The sequence below is a fragment of the Corvus brachyrhynchos genome, unplaced genomic scaffold, assembly GCF_000691975.1.
Source record: "Corvus brachyrhynchos isolate BGI_N302 unplaced genomic scaffold, ASM69197v1 scaffold140, whole genome shotgun sequence".
In the NCBI taxonomy this organism is placed as follows: domain Eukaryota; kingdom Metazoa; phylum Chordata; class Aves; order Passeriformes; family Corvidae; genus Corvus; species Corvus brachyrhynchos.
Window position 1 is genome coordinate 468096 of NW_008235809.1, and position 7393 is coordinate 475488.

Consider the following 7393-nt stretch of genomic DNA (forward strand, 5'->3'; position numbering starts at 1 on the left):
CCTCCTGTGAGGGGCGGGGGAGGGATCATAGTGCTGGAAAGGAGATTTTACAGGATCGCAGCAAATCCCAAGTTGGCAGAGACCGACAGGGAACATCGAATCGAACTCCTGGCCCTGCACAGGACACCCCAAGAGTAACACTGTGTGTCTTGACAGCGTTGTCCTAACGCTTCTTGGTGCTGTGACCACCTCCCTGGGGAGCCTGTTCTAGTGCCCAACCACCTTCTGAGTGAAAAACCTTTTCCTGATATCCAGCTTAAATCTCCCCGTCATTGGCCACGAGAGTGAAGAGATCGGTGGTACCTGTCCGTCTGCTTCCCCTCGCGAGGAAGCTGTAGACTGCGATGGACATTAGGAAAAACTTCTTCACAGAAACGATTAGACATTGGAATGGGCTGCCCAGGGGGGTGGTGGAGTCACTGTCCCTGGAGGTGTTGAAGGAAAGACTGGACGTGGCACTTGGTGCTTGAGGTGGTGGTGTTGAGTAAGTTGAACTCGGTGCTCTCAGAGGTCTTTTACAAATTGATTCTGTGGTTCTCTGAAGTCTCCCCTTAGTCTTCTTCAGGCTGAAAAAAGCCCCTACAATAATTCATAAATAGGAGGGTTTTTTCACGCGCTGCAGCGGCTCCTCGATGGCGCTTGACACCGACAGGGCGAAACCGCGGCCCCGCCACACCTGGGGCGCCGCTCGGGAACCCCTTCTGATGGTTCCCCTTCTGCCAGCAGATCCCCCTTCCGCCACCGGTGACCCGGGTTTCCTTCTCTTACCGCGGGGCTTTGCAGCTGGGGACCATCAGAGCACCCGTCCGGGCAGGCACCTCGGGGCTGAAGCACCGCGGATGGAAGGTTAAAGCAGTCTCAGCACCTCTTTTAAACACTGTCTTTTTAAAAACTGTCCAAGCAAATAAAGAGCTTGAAAACATACTGTCAGTGTTGCTTTTTTCTGTAGCGTGTTCATAGGGTCATGCATCCCGAGCACCCTGCTGAAGAGGACTTGAAAAGGTTTAGTTCGCCTAAACGAGTTCTGCTTCTAAGACACAGCAAAATGGAAGGGAGACGAGGAAAGGGCCCTCTGCCCCCAGTTTTGTAAGAGGCAACTTTTAGCAGCCTTTGCAGACTGCAGCAGGCCAGGCATGCTGTCAGAGCACAAAGTGGCTTCATGTTTTGTCTTCTGTGCTACCTATTTCAGCCTTTCAGTTGATGATGGGAGTTACATTAAAATACAGTCATAATTCACACAAAACTAACACGGCTTGTTCCTATTTGCTGGTCACAGTTCATGGCAATGGGTCATGTAGCTGTGTTGTGAGCAGTGACAGTTCTTCAGACACCCAGTACCAGTTTAGTACTTTTCTCTTTCCTACTAACGCTAGACTTATGCTTTTGCTACCATGTGAGTGCAAACTTTTTGTAAAAAGTGCAAGCAAACTATAAGAAATAGGAAGTGGACTATAATCCCAATCCTAGCTTCCAGATAAAATTGGGGCAGGCAGAGTGAGGTAGTGGCTGATCGGCCTCCATCATTTAAATAACAAGCATTTATTAATAAAGTGTTTAAAATAAAAAGTCTTTGGCTTTTTTAAATTGCAAAGATCTCTCTTTGTTAATATGGGCCAGAAGGGCAAACATCATGATTCAAGAGGGAATAATCCCCCAAATTCAGCAAGAGTAGCTGCACGTCCTAAGCAGTGTTTCTGAAAAAGTACTTAAAAGAGGTGGGCAAAGAGGTTTTTAGAGGGGATCCATGAGGTCCTTGGAGCCCCCATCATGAAGTAAACTGGCTTTTGGTGTGAGAAGTGGCTTTCACTTCTTCACTTTAATAGCAGGAAAACAGGAAGGAAATACCAGAAATAGGAAGTGTACTCATCTAAATAATCCTTGGTAACTTGCAGTTTCACAGTGTCATGTAGGTTGCAGAATGAAAAGAAAAATAGAAAAATATACAATTCTTACTACATGTCTGATCTTTGGAAGATAAAAATATGGTTGTTTATACAAGAATCAAAGCACAGTAAATCATATGCAGGCAATAGAGTAATTATCACCACTGCACAAACACCAGGCTTGTCAAGCCACGTAATTGTGGAAGATGAACAGATGGTATTGTAATACTTAATGCTTAACTCCAACAACAACAACAAAAAAAACTATTCCACACAAGATCACTTCCAAATATGTAATATTAATCTGTAAGAAAACATAGTTACTCTTTCCAACTAATTTTCACTAACTTTTCATATTAGAAGTATAATGATAGTTTAGGTGTTTGTAATCCCTGTATGCTTTGCTTTTTTACAGTTCAACACTTGGTACACAAAGAGTGCTCAGGTTTTAATCAAATCATCAAGGAATTGTTTATTAAAATCAACAATTCTTTATGCATTTTTAATCAAGTCTTTCAGCCTTGACATAAGTCAAACTGACTAAAACAAACATTTTATGCTGGCTCTTAATGGGTTAATTTCTCCCACCTGCAGCATTTCCTCCAAAGCAAGCACCAAGTTTATTTTTACAGCTGAATTCCTAAATTACAGGTCAGTGAGGGTAAAGGAAGGTTTGCTGCAACTGGGGATTTCATGTTCTGCTTTTTAATAATGATACATTTCTTTGAGAAATATTCTGGTTATTGAGCATAGTGGCTGTTAGAGCTTTTGGTGAATTACCCTCACTGTATTTTATTTTATTTTATTTTATTTTAGTTAGAAAAGAAGAAAGAAGCTACTAAGAAAAAAATGCTGGCTTTAGAACAGTGGGAAAGGAGCCATCATTCTTCCAAGGTAAATCTGTTGTTACCTTCTGAGTGAGTCATCTATCCCCCCAAGGGGTATACTTCACTTTCTAAGCTCTTAAAATAGACTTTTGTAATGGGTTTGTTCCTTCATCAGATACTTTCCTTCTGTAGCTGCCTTAAAAGGGCTTAAATTCTTCTAGTTACTGCCTGATTGCCTCATTTCATATCCCACATGTCTTTGGCAGAGAAGAATATTGAAGCATTACTTTTTTCTTCAGTAACAGATTTTAGCATGCAGATTTGAATGGGAATGCTGAAAAATACATGCTCGTGCTTCTGATTACATAGCAATTACTAACTGCAAAGGATGACTTCTCTGGTTAGAAATAATAGATCTAGTAGGAAAAGCATTTTGGGGCAAACCTAAGTAGGACAGCTTTTAAAGCTTTGTGTTCTGTGCTTACTAGTTTAAAAGGTGGAAGAAGAAATCTGCAGTGAAAGGGGAAGTTAGCTTATATTATTGACAGTCGTTTTATTAAAGTGTCAGAAAAGAAAGAGTAAGGGATGCTACCACATAGGGTTTTGCTTGTGGGACTGGAACTGGTTTGTTTCTCATGTGTATCATGTAATTTGAGTTTGCATGAATATTTGCATAACTTTCTATTATGTTTGGGAAGTGGGTTTTTTTATGTTGCAATTTAGTAACCTAAACCATAATAACTTCCATCTGTGGTTTAATAAATTACTTTTATATTTTTTAATATGTCTGTTGTTATGGTCGCTGTACAGTGTTTAACCCTGTTGCTAAAAGTAACACTTTTTTGCTTTAATAGTTCGAAAATGTGGGGTCTTTGTCTTTACTGCTTAAAAAATGTAATATCACTTTAAAATAAGAAGGTTCATAAGCTGGTGAATGTCTTGTCTCTCTAGCTATCTGAAATAATTTCCAGCTGAGAAGATAGAACTGGACTCCATATGCTGATTGTAATTCTTTTTCTATCTAGAGCACTTACAAAGAGAGCACTAAGTATTAAACTACCTTTTCAGGAAATAAAAGAGCAGCTTTTGTTAACATGGTCTGTGCTGTGTTGGAAAGCTTTAACCTTCTGCTGCGTGGCCCTGCCCTCTGGTGGGCACGCAAAGGCTGGCTGAGAGCCTGCTTTTACGTAAACTGGAAGGTTGCCTCCAAGAAATCTTACCTAATCTTACTTAGCAAATCTTGAGATTTAAAAACATTCCGTTTTCCCCATTATGTTTCAATCACAGTTTTGCAGTCCTGTGGCAGCAGCAGAGACATTATGTCATGCATCTTGGGACATTAAAGTAAAACAGTAGGACTGATGACACTTTCATGTTATTACGCTACTTTCTTCTTCTCACCATATTTTGGTGATCTCTTCTCATACAGTAGAAATTAAGGTCAGAAATGTGTTCTTCTGAATGCTAGCTTGCTTGCCATTTTTGTCTGTGATATTTTTAGGCTCTTTGAACTTTGCACAAATAGAGTATCTGTTGTATTTAATTCCAAATTAAAGATTTGTGTTCCAGCATACGTTTTCATTCTGGAACTTCTTGGCTGTTCTTCTGTAATCTTAATAGGATCAGGGACAGAGGAGTTTATTTTTCCTGTTCAAAAAATACCTTTTCTGTGTTTCATTAAAGCTTTTCTGTCTTTCTCCCTCTGCCACGACTTGCGCTTTACCATTCCATGTATTTTCCTTCCAGTTAAACATAGAGAAATCAGTAAAGGTCAAAATATCCTTAAGGATCTAATCTGAATTTATTACTGTTTCATCTTGAAGCAATCTGATATATGTCTTAAGAAGATAGAATCTTGTTTTATAACCCACTGAGGTTTTTTAAGTATAGACCATGAATCTGATCCTGCAAGCTAGTAGTAGCATAAATAGATGTTATGTAATGGTGCACAAAGTCACCAGGAAGCATCAGATTCTTATTAGGAAACTGCTGAGGGAAAGACTTGTATAATATTAGTGGTTCCCACCCCCCCACACACCCCCCCACACCCCAAGGAGAAAAGAAACCTTAATTTTCATTTTTTTTGGTCACATTTAGAAAGTATGACTTCTCATAAATTATGTTGTAGTCTTTTTAAAGTGATATATGCACTGAAAACTCAAAATGCAAAATTCACACAAGAAAGTAATCTGAAACTTCTAGTGAAATTGCAGCTGAATTGGGCTGCCAGATGGGAGCTTTTGCTCAGAAATATGCAGGGTTGAAATCACAACATAAAGGGTGTAGTATTTGAATATAGAAATTACTTGGGTGAAGAAAAGTTATGAAACCGAAGTCAAAAATCTCAGTTGTGAGTAAGAAAGCCCCCACACCCCAAAGGAGAAAAGAAACCTTAATTTTCATTTTTTTTGGTCACATTTAGAAAGTATGACTTCTCATAAATTATGTTGTAGTCTTTTTAAAGTGATATATGCACTGAAAACTCAAAATGCAAAATTCACACAAGAAAGTAATCTGAAACTTCTAGTGAAATTGCAGCTGAATTGGGCTGCCAGATGGGAGCTTTTGCTCAGAAATATGCAGGGTTGAAATCACAACATAAAGGGTGTAGTATTTGAATATAGAAATTACTTGGGTGAAGAAAAGTTATGAAACCGAAGTCAAAAATCTCAGTTGTGAGTAAGAAAGCCTTGGGGGAGTTTTTGGTTTTTTTTATGGAGACAAAGTTGAAAAGAGGGTAAATATTCCAAGTTTATTTGGAATATTATAATATAATACATATCAATAGTAGCATAATATAGATACATATCCACAGAAAGAGTCCACAGGAGGATCGCTGAGTTGATCAGAGGGATGGAGCACCGCTCCTGTGAGGAAAGGATGAGAGAATTGGGTTTGTTCAGCATGGAGAAGAGAAGGCTTTGGGATGACCTAACTGGGGCCTTCCAGTACCCCAAGGGAGCCTACAGGAACGATGGAGAGAGACTATTTACAAGAGCCTGGGGTGACAGGACAAGGGGCAATGGATCCAAACAGAAAGAGAGTGTGTTTAGATGAGATATTAGGAAGAAAGTCTGTACTGTGAGGGTGGTGAGACACTGGCACAGGTCGCCCAGAGAAGCTGTGGATGGCCCATCCCTGCAAGCTCTCAAGGCCAGTCTGGATGGGGCTCTGAGAAGCCTGGACTAGTGATAAGTGTCCCTGTCCATGGCAGGAATGGGAGTTGGAATTTGGTGATCTTTAAAGTCCCTTCCAACCCCAGCCAATCTGATTCTGTCATTCTATGAAGTTTACCTCATAAATGAATAGCAATGGCAGGCCTACCTGCTTTGCAAACGTAGCTTTAGTGATGCAGTGATAAAAGGTGTGTGAACATCTGTGTGTATATAGATGCTTATATTTTTAATGGAATGTGTACTGAATATTGTGTATTTATCAGTATATTGGAAGACTTATAACTGAAAAAACTTGAAAGACAGTGGAACAAAAACCCCTTCTGTTGTCTTCTTGTCCAAACATCAGGATCCAGTGGTCTAATTATGAACAATTTTCATTAAAAATAAGGCTGTAAATATCTATATCAATTATATATCTCTTGTATAATTTGCATATCCTGAGTCAATTGAGGTTTTCATGGCAGAGGCTGTATCCTCTAAGTTTTTCTACAGAAGGTTTCTGTCGAGTCCTCAAGTACTGTCACATAGAACTTTGGAGTAAGGCTTTTCTTTTCTAATCTCTAGCAATTAAATATCTTGACCCAGTAGCCACTTTCTTTCCCAGAAAAGCACTTTGGGTAGAACCTAGCAGATTCCTTTTACTGTTGTGCTTGATTAGGATAAGAATGAACAGGAGGTACAGTAATATTCAGTTCCTATGCAAAATTAATAATATTGACCAACTAATTAGTTCAATGAATTGGCAAGGATGTTTGGCATCGGAAGTAGTTGTGCTTCATATGCAGCTGCAATAATGTTTTAGATGAGAGAGTACTTTCCTCTTCTCATTTTATGAACAATAATATCTTTGCAGTCTTACTGCCTATGATCACAGCTACTGTGGGATATGGGAACCCTCTGCCTTTGTGAGGACTGCAGGAGGACATCCCAAGCAGGGATGTTTTGAATAGGCTTGGCTTACAGTAAACAAATACTTCCAAAATGATACTTTTTACTTAATCCAGAAGTGTTTTATAAGCCTTCATTAGTTTAGGAATAATGCACACTGTAGCACAGACAAAATACATAAATGGGATTGAAGTATTTAAGCATTTAAGTTTTGCTTTGTTCAGAGTTTTGGGGGACATCTGATGCTCAGAGGGAAGGATTTGCCGGAAGGCGGGGCAGAGCCATGGGGAACGGACGCTCATTCAATGCCTTTGGTCGGGAGGTCACTGCACTGGCCGCAGTGTGCTGCCCAGCGCTCTACAGGAGTGATCTGACGGACTGCTGGCTTCTGGAAAAGTCACATGAATGGCCCTGTGTGGGTGAGGCTGCACCACTGTCGCATGTGCAATAACCACACAGGAGCTACGGCGGGATTCTACATGTCATATATACATAGGTACGTCTGTATGTGTATGTATATTCTATAGGCTGCCCCGAGCGCGGCTCCCCATGGGCCGGCGAGCGGGACTACAGCTCTCAGCGGCCCCCGCGCACATCCCGCGCCTGCGCACGCGGATCC

At 40.6% G+C, this 7393-nt stretch overlaps 1 protein-coding gene across 1 annotated transcript in view; it reads left to right on the top strand.

Annotated features, from left to right (window-relative positions):
- Nucleotides 1-7393, top strand: part of ZFR (zinc finger RNA binding protein) — a 55089-nt gene that overhangs the window by 886 nt on the left and 46810 nt on the right.